The 14,189-nt window shown below is 40.9% G+C and overlaps 1 protein-coding gene across 1 annotated transcript in view; it reads left to right on the forward strand.

Moving 5' to 3' along the window:
- HPSE2 (heparanase 2 (inactive)) overlaps positions 1 to 14,189 on the forward strand; it is a 142,093-nt gene that overhangs the window by 84,956 nt on the left and 42,948 nt on the right. The window lies entirely within an intron of this gene.

Raw genomic sequence — 14,189 nt, forward strand, 5'->3', positions numbered from 1 at the left:
AGGCAAAACATAACCTTGGATGCTGCCTCCTGCACCCACCCCATCCCCAGATGTTCTCAGGAGATAATACATCTTTAACACAGTGCACACACATGTAATTCATATGCACATATAGTATGTAGTATTTATTAAAGATTAATTCATTAATAGATAGACAAAACTACTTCAATGGCATGCACAAGGCATATCTTAAAATTGTAAGACATTATGAATTATTGTCATATCTATATTATTTATGGTTACTAAAATTAAGAGGATACGTTTTCAAACATTGATTATTACCTTAATAATTATATTAATTTATTTTAAATACTTCTTGACTGCATTTCAGGGCAGGAGCCCTCTCAAGGCTGCATTGAACAATAAAACACATAATAAAAATGTGGTAATAAAAACAGTAAAGCATAATAAAAACCACCACAACAGTAAGCTTTCTAAAAAAACAACAAACGCCAGCATAAAATAAAACTTACAACTGCAGGTGCACCCTAGCCCGATAAAACATAATCATGGGAAGGCCTGAGTGAAGTAGTAAACTTTAAAGGCCTTCTTAAAAGCCTGCAGTGATAGGCCCTGGTGGACCCCAAATGGCACTTATTAGTGATTAGTACAGGGCACACATCATACAGGTGCATGCCACCATCAGCACCTTTACTGTGGCTCCACAAAGGTTCCCTTATCTTTCCTGCCACCACTTAATTCCCTTCAGTGTTTACTTAGTGATTTATACACACAGTTCCCTGCCCCAAAGACCCTTATGCAAGATCACTCTTTTTCTTCCACTGCTAGCAGCAAGGAAAGAGAAATTTGTATCAGGATGCCTGGTTGGTATTCATGTGTCCCTTTGTGCATGTGAGTCCTCACCCAACATCAGATGATCTAATACTTAAACAGGCTATTGGAATGGCTTCTTCTTTGATTTTCTCAATTGAGATTATAATCTTATGCCATTTATCCGAAAGTAAATCCTGTAGAACTCAATGAAAAAGCATGTATAGGATTGCCATGTAAAGTGTTCAAAGGGATCTATTTGGCAAACTTAGTTCTGCTGAGGATATTATGAGATAGTTACACCTTTTTTGCCTTGTGGTAAAACTCTCCTGAGGTTCCATTTTATTATTATGGTAAAAAGACTGAGAGCTTTCATCGGAATCTCATTCTTGGTAACAATCACACTTCTGCTGATGAACTTTTTCAGACAGAGGGTTATTTGACTTTGCCAGTCCCCTCGCCTGTGTGCATAGTCTGTCGAAATAAACAATGTGACTCATGACTTTGCCTGTAGGAACTGTTTCTAGGTTTGGTTCTGATCTTAATTGCAGTTTCATGTCTGCGATGAAGAGTCTTGATCCTTTTGAGTCTATTCAAAAGTAGGTTCAATGGTTCAGTGAGTGTCTTTGGCTCCCAGCTAAATTTGTACATATTTAGGGAAAATATTTCACTGGGGAAACCCCAAGATTTACAAAATAAATTATACCAATATACTTACCCTATCCGGTACTGTGCTGTAAGAGTGATTGTAACTGAGAGAAGGTAGACAAGACAGCGGGGCCCATCACATGATAAGCCGGCCTTGTCTTGACCTGGCAGCCTAGGGCAGTGGGAGGCAGAGTTTGCTTGGAGAATCTGGTGGGGGACTGACCCCCCCCCCCACTTGTTATGCCCTTATAACCATTCACACCTGGAACTGACAAACTTCAAAGAGAAATCTATATAGCAGAAGGGAGGTATCCATGTTAATTAAATTCAAATTTGCTTTTGCCATGGCTGAGGCTTTCCCAGGCACCTTATTCACAGAGGGATCTTGTTGTGAGCAAATAGATCAGATTTTATTTTCTACTCTCTTACAGGCATAGAGGCTTCTTTCATAAACAGCAAAAATCATCTTAATACTATTGTACATACCGCAGGCTCTCAGCTAGGGCTCCCCTATTTTTGTGTCTGTCTGTCCAGATGCTATCCATGTGCTTTGCATTTAAAGAGTCTAGAAGCCATCGGCCTCACTCTATTACACGCTGTGTATGGATTAGAGATGGATGGGTTGGAAGGATATTTAACTAGAAACCACTGTTCAGTTTTATAACATTTGTTTGACTAAGAAGACATTCATATTTGTATTACTTGGTTTTAAAATATGGTTTTAAAGAGTACTCCAATAGCTGAAGTTTCAATACATCCCTCAAGATGTGTTCAGTTAAACCTAAACATTCTTCACTCCAGAATGGTGACCTTTTGCCCTGCAAGAGCTGTCTCTGCATGTGTGTTACTCTGAGAGGGATTAAATTCCTATGGGAGCTTTAGCAACAGCTCCTTCTTTCATCTAATCAGGTTTAAACACTGACAAGATCTTTGTCCAATCCCTGTCTCAAAGGGCAGGCCAATGACACCATTATCTTAATCCTCTCCTCCCCTTCCCTGTTTTAATCATGCTCATAAGCTCAAAGCAGGGAATAGATTTGAACAGTAAGATTTGTTTGAGAACAGTAATAAGAATGGTGTGTTGATAGAGTCTTGTGCTGCCTTTCAGCAAAAGTTGAAGATGCCATGCCATTCATTTCCCTGTCTTTTGAGAATTACTTTGAACTCTTTGTCAGCCTTCTTGGGTGGGTGTTGGTGGAGAATTTCACAGTAACCCATTACCTATGACCCACCACCTAGAATTGAAGCTGAACTTTAGAAAGCCCTCCTGGGTTGTGTGATTGAGAAATATTCCCTCAACAAAACTAAAAATGGGATGAAGAGGAAGGAAAAAGTGGGTCAGAAAACTGGGGATAGGATAATTGTAGAAACTGGAGTAGCCATCAGTGATACCCGGTACTGCATCAACCATTGTAGTTTTTATGACTGTGGTTTCTCAAGTCCACCCATAACCCATCATTATATTATTGTCGAAACATAATGTGACCAGGAAGCCTAACCCTCCAAGCACCACAAATTGAATGTCTATTCATTCCAGAATGCAAGTCAACCAATTCCCACCTACTGGGAGACCACCTATTTATAGCTCTGTGTGTGTGTGTGTGTGTGTGTGTGTGTGTGTGTGTGTGTGTGTTTGTGCATGCGCATTTTAGATAATATGGCCTTCTTTATCTCCTTTTCTCAACCTGGTGCCCTTCACTGCATGCTGCCTGGCAGCTGATGTCCAAAACATCTGAAGATAACCAAGTTGGAGAAGGGTGTTTTATATAATATCTCAGCCAGGTCTTTGGACATTTTGTTAATCTTATGAACAGTTAGTCCATGGCTTTCCAGTGCTTCTCTGAACAGTCAGCAACCAAGGAAGCTGTGTGAAGTAACAACAGTTGGTACTGATGATCAAGTGCATGACACACAAGTCTTCAGGGACTGCTTTCATGTAACCAGAGGCCATGGCTTTGGCTCTAGAAGGGCATATTCCTGGCATGGCTCTGGGTTTATTCAAATATTCCCTGGGATGTGCAATGGGACATTTTTCTTTAACTTCCTTCTTTAAAAGCTAAGTCAACATTTGGAGCATGGTTTTAATTAAGGATTTCAGATTGAAACATTTCCGGGTGTGTGTGTGTATGTGTGTGTGTTCTCCTTAGGACAGTTTTCAGTTAAAATGTTTTTGAGTTTTGAAAAATGCCAGATGCCCAGCTCTCAAAGTGTACAAAAGAAATGTAAAAAATTCACCAGTCCCTTCTGGTTCTTGGGCAACACTTGTGTACTGTTGGCAGAATATCAAAAGGTGGGGGGGACACAAAGGAGGACACTGGTGGAGATCAACTAGGCCACATTAAGGTTTCTTTGTAATATCTTCTGGTATCCAGTTGCAGAGCAAAGCTTAAAAATACTCAGACCCAAGCTATGGTGTATTTTCATTTTGTCTCCTCAATATCAAGAATTTAAGGTGAAACTGCTGGTAAACCACAACCTTCACCTGAGCTTGTTTGTGTACTTCCACAGAGCTTCTCAGAACTAGAAAAATCAAGATGGCCATCTCATCTTGATCACATATAGGATACTTGAATTCAAATGTATTAAAATTTAATGGAATTAAGGTCCATAAGTTCTGGAAACAGAGCTTTCTTTGTCTTTAATATTCTGTTTGGAATCACTTTATTATGTTGCTGTAGCCTGCACAGGCAGATGTCTACAGATTTACCACATACAGCAGTAATTCTGTTTGTCAGTGATAACATTTGCAGATTCCAAAGGTTCTTTAACAGGACAGAAGTCTAGGAGAGAACAAAGCTTTTGGTAGCAGGGTGGATGGTGCATTGAAGGAAGGATTCTTAAAAACAGCCTGTTCATCTCCAGAATGCACTGATGGAAGATTCCTAAGCCTTGCAGAATGAATCTGAACGAAACTTTGACCTATGTAACTCTATGGCTGCAGCTTAGTTTGCCAAAAATTCTGACACACCCATAGGGTCTGGAGGACCAGCCATGTCGGGTAGGTGTAGGAGCAGAGCATAGCACAAGAACTGTCTATTCACCTAACATGTACAGCTAAGAACAGACTAGGTGAGGAAAGAATGGCCTTGCCTCTTGCTTTTCTTGTAACGAACCTGAAAGTAAAAAATACATACCTAGCCTGATCATGGTTTTTCTTGGCTGGCAAAACTCTGCTTGCAATTTAGGACAATCACTTTTGACAGGAGAAAGCATTTAAACAGTTAGACATGTTTCTGTGTCTGATCTGTGGCAGTCTCCATGCTTTTGCATGTATGTGGACCAAACAGAAGCTCAGTCCTATGGAAATAACATCTCCAATGGAATCTTGATCAGTCTGGGGATATCTGGACAATTGCCTTGCTGCCCTAGTGCACACTCTGAAAAAAACAGAGTACCATACAAGGATCAAGGAGTAGTCTTTATTCTAGAGATACTCCTGCAGGTTCTCCCCTTTTCATGCTTGTGTGGGCTTCTCCTGAGAGACCTCTACTATGCCTTTCAGTAATGATCTGCTCATTCTGCAATTGTTTCCCAGTGGGCAGCAGGACTGGAGGGGAAATGGCTGATTGGATGTGCTAATTTATTGCGGCTGGTAAGCATTTTATTATGATTAAGCAAACATGTTGAATATGTGCTCACCATTTGTATGTTTGGTATTTAATTCTGCAAGAATTTGATATTCATGCTATAAGCTGTGAGTTACAGGTTCCCCTTCAGCACGTTGCTGAAGCAGCTGTCTTCCTGTGTAAATGAGCTCAGATTAGGAATCTGCTTCATGGAGTAGCATGTTAGCTCACTTAGCCTCTTTGTGTGTAAAACCCCTGTGTAACCCAGAGATACCGATTAGTGCTGAGGCATGATCAGTGTGGCTTGAAAAATGGAGGGGAGAGGGAAGCAACTGCTTTTCTTACTTTATTTTGATCAGTGGCAGATTCAGACTGGAGAATTTTGTACCTTTCACAAAAGAGAGTTAATCAGAATAATTTCTGTTGTAATTGTGTGTTCAGTTCCTAACAAATAGTTTTATTGGTGGTAGGGAGTCTTTAAATGTAAGAATCATACTTGCATGAAGTGATATTTAGCTTAGTGGGAAACTGTGTTATCACCTCCTATTTCCAGCGCATGAAAATAATGTATCTGCTAGGAAAGTACAGAAAATTACCGATTACAGGTAGTCCCTGAGTTACGAACAAGTGCCTTTCCTGAGAAAATGGAAATTTGTATGCCATGTATAGATCATAATAGTCAGCCCTCCACATTAGCAAGGGCCAGGGGGTCAGGACCCCCATGAAAGTGGGAAAATATCTCCATCTCCCCATACATATCTCTATGTACCTCCTCTTTGCAGCAAGGAAATGTTAGAAAGATTTCCTCTTTGGATGGGAGGGGCAGGAAGACATGCTTTGAAGGCCTCCTTCTCTCCCCTTTCATTTCCCCTCTCTCTGTGGTGATGACAATTTTCTGCAGTAATTTTTAAAAAATAAATTGGCTTTCTGGCAGGTCATTTGTAAGTACAGGCTGTTCGTAATTCAGACATTCATAACTTGGGGACTGCCTGTAATTGAAAGATGTGTATACATAGTTGCTAATCCGTGGAAGAAACTATTCATCAAGTGTTGTTTTGCTGTTTATATTTAGCATGTATGGAAAGGTTCTTGACAGTAATATTGAGCTTAGCAATTTTTTGTGACAAGTTGTTACCTTTTGTTTAATATTGATAAGTTTGTAACATAGGTACTTTGATTGATTGATTGATTGATTGATTGATTGATAGCCCAGAGGGCTCTCTGGGTGGTTTACAAACATTGTATATGGTTGCTACATAAACCCAAAATAGTTAAAATTTTGTCCAGTTCAGTGTTGTATCTTATTATGGGTCCCATTATAAGCTAAACCATGGCTCACAATTTTAATCAGTGAATTGTAATGAACGAGATTGTTTTCCTTTTACCTTTCCTGCCTGGTTTCTGTGGGCCTGTTCATACATTAGCTGTCCTCTGGATGCCACTTTCAGATGAGCTGTTTGTGTGTACTAGTCTACTGTGCAAGGTTTTTGTTCACAGGTCACACAAAGGGCTAAAAAGAAAGATTGGCAGTGGTGTGGTCATCCCTTGATCCATAAGCCAGCACACATGAGCAACTCCCAAACAGGACTTGGAGCTATTAAAGCAACCACCATATAATAGCTGCAATATGAAAATGGAGCAGAGGGATTAACTTGGCTACTTGATTTGGAAAGACAAAATTATCATTTCTACTAATATCCTAACTCAATGAGATGAATCCTTTTGTTTTCAGAGCCCATGATGTACCATACTAGACTGTGCTATGTCTTGTTTCCTTTTATCTTTTCAAAGCCTGAAGGTACCTGCCATGATCTCATTTCAGTATGCTATATGTAAGGAATCTTTGTTATATTCCAGACCCCAGCACAAAAGGGCCATAGGACTGAGTTCTGCTGGGAATTCCTGAACAAATGTAACTGGAGGATAAATATAAAAGTCCCAGGAGATTCTTCACGCATTACTTCTCCACTTGCTCTTTATCTTATTGGCAGAACATAGCTCATGCTACATATGCAATACTGGAAGCCACTTTGGGAATCATTGTTATCATTCTTGTGATTACTAAACAGGATATTCTTCATCTTATATCTTGCTAAGGTAATATGGAGCATCCAACCATTCTCCCATTAGGTAAAAACTCTTCAGATGTAGTTCAGAGCTGCTCCCATTTTTGATCCTGGAACACATAACAAAGATGAGAACATTCTCATTTTTGAAAGATTGAGCATTATTGTTAGGTGCACTGTTTGTGCTGGTTGCTATTATTTTAGTGTTTACCATCACATTTGCACTTCGCTACCTGTTCATGTTTTACTATAGTATTGGCTTCACCTGTTGGTGAGCATTAAACTAATGCTTTAGCCACAGACATTGAACAGACATGGATTGTGCAGTCAAATGCAAGCAAAGTGCAGGAGTAAAACATTTGAACAGAACATTAGTATGCTTTATATCCACAGGAATCATGGCACAACTTTTCCCAAAGATGCAAAATGTTATGTATAGTTCTTAGGATTTAGGATACACAAACAAACGTGTTGGGGCTGAAGTCTTACCTGAACTTATGGCAACTGGAAATGTGTTTGTGGCTGGGTGGCACAAGAACAAACACAGGCACTAGGAATTAAGGCTTGTCTTCGAGTAATGAAACCAGCAATTCTACATAAAATTTTGCATGTCTGCCTAGAAGCAGGTGCACTTTTCCCAACCAAAATGAGTCCAGTAAATACAGAGCTTCAGTGAGTCTCTCATGCTGATTTAAGCCTTGCCTCCTCTCCGGCATATAATGTTTGTGAATGAGTGATGCATAGGATAGGAAGAAGGTTCTGTAGCCTAATGTCTTTCGCTAATTTTAGTCTTTGTTCTGACTATCAGACTGGCTAGTGTCAGTTTTCTAATGCACTATAAGGGATGAGCATTAGTCAATGAGGACTCCTCCCATCAGATCTTGCCTTTATTCTCTATTTCAACATAACTTGCCTGATTACAAATCTGGAGGCTGCTGAGAAAGCAACCACTTCTTGCCTATTTGGGAATGCTTTTAAACCATTCCAGAAACCACGTTTGTTGATAGATCAGGGTGCTTAGAGAAGAGCGGCTGATCTAAGCTGTGTGAGAGCCGGCATAAACTCTAGCACGGCAGTGCCAGCTGTCACTGCTTAGAAACACATAATAGATTCTGCTGCTTTTCAGACAGCAGATCTTACAGCCACATAAACCAGTCATTCTGTCATCAAAAGTGCTGGCAGCAGAGAAGTGTTCTCTCTGCAACTGCATTCCTAGTGCAGTTAAGAGTGCAGAGCCAGAGGGAGGAAGCTTTGCAATACATTATTTCCTGGTCTGGCCTCAATAACAGGGGAAAAAAGAAAGGGGTGACTGCAAGAGCTTTGGATTAAATCCTTCTGTCAGGTGTCTCATGAACTGCCTTCCTTCATGATGGCTAGTATCTAGTTATAATATCAGATGCTTAAGGCAATAGGAAACCAAGTTGTCAGACTCCAGCTGAGGTTCTGGTTCATGGCACAATCAGGACTTGGTGTCCTTCAGCCACCATAAAACAGGGGCTCATAAATATTATGGTAGATGGTCCATTGTTCTGAGGTGGCCTTCTGGTTGTACTCTCATGTAAGCAGGACCAGTCAATAATAACCAAGAAGGGCATCTCACAAAAGGAATTGTGAATGGTTTATGTAAACAATCAGAGCACTGTCTTAGCATTACACCAAACTATGTCTGAGGTGAGTAGCCATGTCTCATATTCAGATCTTTACAAATGAGCTTTGACCCCCACAACCTTGCTTTGTCAAGCTCTGTCTTCATTCATCTCTACATTTCATATTTTTCTTTGCAATAAACTGAGCTGTGGTCCCCCTTGTTTGCTTTACTCCAATTAATGTGCCAACTAACACTCATAGCCTTCTGCTTTTTTCTAAACCCACTTGGGCAGGTGCCATGGCACCAACTTAGGACATACTTTTCCACAAAATGAGGACTCCAGCCAAACACATTCATGGTTGGATATTGCTGTATACAGACTGTTTCAAGCCCTTGAGAAGACAAATGATACAGGGCTAATTGTCAGGGACCTTCTATTCCAGAACTCATCCTTTGGCTGTGTACTTGGAGGCTTCACTTCAGGGAGAGATGACTGAAAGTGGTTTCTGCCTGCCAGATGGTGTTGTAGAGTATTGGAAGCCAACTAGTGGTTTGGGTCTCAGTAGGGGGTCACAGCCAGATCTAAGGTGGTTACAGCAGCAGTAGTACTACCACTATTCAAGACATTAAGAAGTAGGTCCTCAGAATGCATGATTTGGCTAAAGATGGCCCCATGTAGTTATCTGTTGTTCTAGAAAGAATTTAAGCAGTGAAAAGGTACTGCTTGCTTCCCTTGCTTTTACAGGGAGCCATGTTGATTCACCTATTCACATTTTCCATTCAAGAATCAAAAGAAAACATGCCTGTGTGAAAAAGCCATCAGATAAAGTACAATGAACAGAACATCTATATCATTACCTACCACCTCAGGTACAACCCTGCAAGGCCTCAAGTGAAGAGAATCTAGTCATATGCTGTATAAGCATGTCTAAGATCGGAAGGCAGTTTGAAAGAAGAATCAGTGGTTTCGCGGGGTGGGGGCATTGCAATGGTCCTTGTGCTATTCCTTTCAGTAAATTGGTACTGCAGTTTCTCCTAAGCAGCTGTTCACCCCACAGGTATATTGAACTACAAAGTTTATCATCCTCAACCATCAGTCCTCTCTCTGTCAACCAGAAGAGCTCTCTGGGGGTTGACTGGCGTTTACTACATGCTGGCCCCAAGGACATCTCAAAGCCATCTGAGGCCTGCTGCACTAGATTTGCTAGACCCTTCCAGAATGAAGTTTCTTGCATCTGCCAGGATTTAGACTCCAATGTTACTGCAGGCAAATTGGGCAAAATATCCAGATCTGGGTTTTTTTTTTTAAGCTTTTTAGATGAATTCCAGTTAGTACAGTTTGAGGATGCTGACAAGGTGCTTGAACAGGTTCACACAACCATGTCTGTACTAGACCCTCTTGGCTAATAAAAGCTGGCTGCTGGAACTGCTGCCTGGGCCAGAAAGGTGCTTAATGCCTCTATATGAGGAGTGGTCCCATGTCACCTAAAACAGACTGTGATGAGGCCACTCCTAGAGAAACCTTCTGTGGACTCATGTGTTCATAATGTTAGGCCATTGGCAAATATCTCCTTCTTGGGCAAGGTTCTTGAGTGGGTGGTGATCAACCAGCTCCAGGCATTCTTGGATGAGACTGATTATCTGAATCAGTCAGGATTCAGGGCAGGTTTTGGCTTGGAAACAGCTTTGCTTTCCCTGGTTTGCACTGGCACAACCATAAGGCAGACAGGAGTGTCTTGCTGTCATCTGTGTGGAACATCCTGACCACCTCTGTGGGGCACATAGTTTTTGGATGAAGCCCAGCAGTTGTTCAGGTGTGTTGGCATAGTTAGTAGTGAGTAGCTCCCTAACTGAAAGTCAGGTAACATTGAAATTATGGCAGCAGCTTATAAGTCAATGTCTTTTTCCGCCACCTTTGAAGAAAAGCAAAGAGAGGGCTTTCTAAAAGCACCAAGGAGATCTAGCCTCATATATACAGTCACTGGGGATTATTTAGCTCTATGTCTGTGTGTGGTGAGAGGCTTGGCAGAATTTGTCACTTTGAGTTATAAAATCTGACTTTCCAGATGAAAACCTAACTAACTCGCATATAAAAATGCCTTCTACTGAGTCAGGCCATTGCTTCATCTAGCTCTGTCGTATCTGCTCCAACTGGCACCTGGTTTTCGAACAGAAGTCTTTTTTACAAGAAATATGAAAGTTGGACCTTCTACATATGCAATTACAGAACCAACCCTGTAAATACACCCCACCCTCCACCCTACACACATCCTGCAAAGCTAACAGGTTGCATAATTTTACTAGCTTGCTGGGGACTGGTAGAGGGACAGAGAGCTAACTTTATAGGCTGGTACAGAGAAGGGGGCCTTCTTCCTCTAGTAGCTCACTTGAATGCTGGACATGGAGGAGGCATTCACTCTGGGAAATCCCCTTGCTCGTTCATATGCATGTAATTTCTGGTTCATCTATGGCTACCAGGTCCCTGACAATTAGCCTTTGATACAAGGCCAGATTTTTATTCATTTTAAAATAATGTTTTTAGCTCTAGTGGCTCAAAAGATTGCATCATGTACTCTATGTAACAAGTCTCAAATGCAATAATTCTAGTAGTGGGTAGCTGCTATTGGAAATGCACTTTTCAAAGAAAATTCCTGACCATGTTTCATATAGACTCTCCACTGAGAGCGCACACACAGTGAGATACTGTCAGAAATGTCTGTATCATATTTAATAGTTTAACCTTCCCTTCCCTTGTAATGCAGGGAACTATGGGGCCTGGATTCAAAACTTGTGGATAGATTGAGGAAAGAATGTCAGTTCTTCAGAACAGGACAATGTCTGTTGTCCACCAGTCTCCATGCTTCTTGAAAAATAGGGAAAACTTAAACAGAAAAAATCCATTAAAAATGGATTTATGTAACAGGGAAGGGAAAAGAGACTGGGAAGCAATATGTATAATTCAAATAGGTATACAGTGTAGGATAAATCTCTAAGAGTTTATCCCTAACCCTAATCTTAACCCTGTACATGTTTAGACAGGAAAAAGTTCTACAAGTTCCAACATTCCCATGCTGGCTGTTGAGTGCTTTGTGGGACTTTTTTTTCTGTCTAAGTATGAAAAGGTTTGCACCCCAGGCTACAACATAGAAAGCAATGGAGCCCACTAATAAAGTAATCCATAGATGAATGATTAGTTCCTTAGACCAGACCTTGACTGAACAGGCCTGGGCTTGGATGTAGTTGTAGGCCTCAGCCTCTGTTCCTTGCTTGACTATGAAGCAGTGTTTGGATTATTGTTGCTTGAGGGCAGAAGGGGGCTGCTGCTTTCTCTTCTAGAGCCTTCTCAGAATGGTGGTTTTCACTCCCCTGCCCATCTCTGTAGTTCCTTTAGTCTCTCTTTCTTCTTATCAAGTAACTCCTAAGAACTCTGCCTGGTCAATCTCCTAAGCGCCTCAAAGGGTTGTGGTCCAGGTGTCTCCAAAGAGGCTCTGCTGGCCAGGGTGGCAGTAACATTAAACAAAATATTTACAATCCTTTTGTAAGGCTCATATAGTGGGAGTGTAACATCAGAATGTTTCTAGACAAAGGTCAACATATTGAGATAGGACAGATCATAAACTGAGAGAAGGGTAATAAACCTCATGCATTGTATGCCCTGTCTTGGAGTCCAAACATTTTTATTTTCATAGGCCTTGGTCCTGGAACTAACCAGTATACCAAGTTTCACTGAGTTTGGCCTTGAACACTGTTCTATGTAGGTAGGTTCTAAATTGTTGGTTTCATCTAGGGACTGCTCCTTTACCTGACCTCTCCAATCCAAACCTAAAGACAGATAGAAGATTACAATTAAAAAGCACACAAATTCAGTATTTTTGTTATGAACAAATCCAAACTCCAACTTTGTATACCCCTAAAATAAAATATGATAGGACTACCAGTGGCTAACTTCATAGGTCAGGTCTGGCCTCCACACCAGTAGTTGTCCTTCTATGATCTAAGCTGATTTTTGATTGACAAATTCTGATCTGGAGCATCTTGAACTGTAGTTTTAAGATAGCTGTTGCATCAACTCTGTTGCATCAATTACTGGGAAACCTGGATAGGAGGGTGCTGTTTCACTCATATCCTGCTTGTGGGATCCCATTGGTAGCTGGTTGGTCATTGTGTTCACAGAATGCTGGACTAAATCCTTGATCTGTTCCAGCACAGCCTGTCTTGTGTTCTTAAAAACACTGGCACTTCTATCCATTAGACTGTGCAGTATACATAAGAATAGGGCAGTCACTTCCACCTGGGACTTCATCTGAAAGTTTTGGATTTCCATTTTACAAGTATGTAAAATCTTGTGAAACATCACTGGTGACTCTAACAAGTGGAAACAGGCAGATTCTCTCCTAATTTTCACGGACAACATGTTTTTCCCAGCTGAGTGTTTGGAAAACTATGTCCTGTGCATTGCAAAGTGTTGAACTTTTGCATAATAGCCCCACCCTGGATGGAATTTAAAAACTTTAATTAAAACTTGAAGCTTCAGTAATTGAGAACACAGTGTTTTCTCTTTTACTGCTGGTACCTTGCCCACTTTTTTCATACATTATGGTTTATCAAAATTAGTAGCTGTGAATATAGCTCATGTGCTGGAGGATGGAAAAAATCAAACTTTAATTTTAGCTTCAATAATTGAGAACACAGTGTTTTCTCTTTTTCTGCTGGTACCTTGCCCACTTTTCTACATTCATGATGATTTATCAAAATTAGTAGTTGTGAACAGAGCTTATGTGCTGGAGGATAGAAACTTTAAACAGCCAAACATGGACATGTCTATCGTTGCTTGGTCTAACTTTTCCTGTTACAGGAGAAACCATGTCTAGTGTAATTTCTGCCTCTTATGTAACGGTAGGTTTAAAGCTACAGGAGGTCTTTCAGGATTGCTAGCTGTGTCTGCAACCTAGCCATAGAAAGACCTGTGTCGGATATTAATAGGGACAGCACCTGTTGAACCAGCCACCTTTAAGATGGCATCATACTCACTCATTCTATCTGCATATCATGTTGTTGTAAAGAGCACAGAAGCAGGAAATAACAGTTTGTCTGATCCAGTTAATAACCAAAGGGGCATGATTGCTGGGCATCCCTGAAAAGTGAACTTTCTCCTTTTAAATTTTGCTGAAGCTTTAAGATAGGAAGCAGCTATAGAAGATCTGACAATCATCCAGACCCAGAGCCGGGATCATCTCTGTCAGACTCTCCCTGGAGCAAGCCTTTTCAAACAAGTGCTGATCCCTACCTTAATTTGCATCACTGGTAGTGCTTCATGGAAGAAAGGAAATTCATTATATTCAAGGGCAAAAAATAGCCCTCCAGCCTGCACTGAGGTAGAGAAATTTGCTATATTACATCATCAATGCAGGAACGGAGGAGTGGGAGGAGGCTAGCAGCCTTTGTGCTGGAAACTTATAGCTTCTCTCTGCATCTCCAGTCTGCTTTCCTTCACTCCTTCTTACTTATGAAACACAATAGTGATCACCATGGCAACACATGTTCCCCTGG

This window comes from Varanus komodoensis, unplaced genomic scaffold (genome assembly GCF_004798865.1).
Source record: "Varanus komodoensis strain SLA01 unplaced genomic scaffold, ASM479886v1 scaffold1, whole genome shotgun sequence".
In the NCBI taxonomy this organism is placed as follows: Eukaryota; Metazoa; Chordata; class Lepidosauria; order Squamata; family Varanidae; genus Varanus; species Varanus komodoensis.